Here is a 1,727-nt window from a genome sequence, read left to right on the forward strand (position 1 = left end):
ACTAATTTTGGTTATTTCTTTTCTTCTGCTGGATTTGGGATTGGAATGTTCTTCATTTTTCAGTTGCTTGAGATGTCCCATTAAGTTATTAACGTCTTCTCTTTCTGTTCTCTTCAGGAAGGCTTGCAAAGTTATAAATTTCCCTCTTAGGACTGCCTTTGCAGTATCCCAGAGGTTCTGATAACTCATATCTTCATTATTATTTTGTTCTAAAAATTGGGTAATTTCCTTCTTGATCTCGTCTCTGACCCATCTATCATTCAGCATAAAGTTATTTAGCTTCCATGTTTTTTGGCATGAGACTGCAGATTCTTATTATTACTGAGTTCAACTTTTATTCCATAATGGTCCAAGAAGATGCATGGAATAATTTCTATTCTTTTAAATTTGCTGAGGTTAGGCTTATGACCTAAGATGTGGTCGATTTTGGAGTATGTTCCATAGACTGATGAGAAAAATGTGTATTCAGTTTTGTTAGAATGAAATGTTCTGTAGATGTCTGTAAAATCCAAAAGTTGAATAGTTAAATTTAAATCTAAAATTTCTTTACTAAGCTTCTTTTTGGAGGATCTGTCCAACACTGCCAAAGGAGTGCTAAAATCTCCGACTATGATGGAGCTGGGAGAGATCAAGTTGCTCAGGCCTGTTAGAGTATCTCTTATAAATTGAGGCACATTCTGGTTGGGTACATAGATATTGATAATTGAGATCTCATCATATTGAGTATTACCTTTAACAAATATAAAGTGGCCATCCTTATCTTTGCTTACTTTTGTTGGTTTAAAACCTATTGTATCTGTGAATAATATTGCAACACCTGCTTTTTTCTGCTTTCCATTAGCCTGGAATATAGATGATCATGACCATCCCTTCACCCTGAGTCTATATTTGTCTTTTAAGTTAAGATGAGATTCTTATATACAACAGATGTCTGATCTGAGTTTCTGTATCCATTCAACCAATCTGTACCTCTTTAGAGGACAATTTAAGCAATTCACATTAATTGAGAATATTGATAAGCCTGGTAAAATTTTGGGTATCGAGTTGCTGAAAAGTCCAGTAGACATTTTTAATCCTTTTGCCACTGTAGAAGTTGGAATTTCGTGAAAAGTTTCTGAGTGAGTTTACTTTTGTGGTGGAGGATTGCACTGGTCATTATGGAGGATAGGTCTGAGAAAATTCTGGAGAGCTGGTTTAGTTATGGCAAATTTCTTCAACATGTGGATATCATTAAAGTATTTAATTTCTCCATCATAAATGAAACTCAGTTTAGCTGGATACAGGATCCTGGGTTGAAAGTTATTTTGTTTTAGGAGAATAAAAGTTGATTTTCTAGCCTGAAAGGTTTCAGCAGAGAGATCTGCAGTCATTCTAATATTCTTCCCCTTGTAGGTTATGGTTTTTTTACATCTGGCTGCTTTCAGAATTTTCTTTCATATTAACTTTAGTGAAGTTAATTACGATGATGTGCCTGGGGGATGTCTTATTCTGGTTAAGTCATGCTGGGGTTCTGAAACTGTCTACTATCTGAATTTCAGAATCTCTTGGCACATCTGCAACGTTCTCTTTCATAATTTCATGAAGAAGAGCCTCTGTGTTTTGTGAAGCAACTTCTTTGCCTTCAGGGATTCCTATAAGGTGAATATTAATTTTCTTCAAATTATCCCAGAGCTCTCTGAGATAATGATCCGTTTTTGCTCACCATTTCTCTTTGTCTTTGAGCACTT

Source organism: Otolemur garnettii, unplaced genomic scaffold (assembly GCF_000181295.1).
Source record: "Otolemur garnettii isolate 467f Iridium unplaced genomic scaffold, OtoGar3 scaffold00137, whole genome shotgun sequence".
NCBI lineage: Eukaryota > Metazoa > Chordata > Mammalia > Primates > Galagidae > Otolemur > Otolemur garnettii.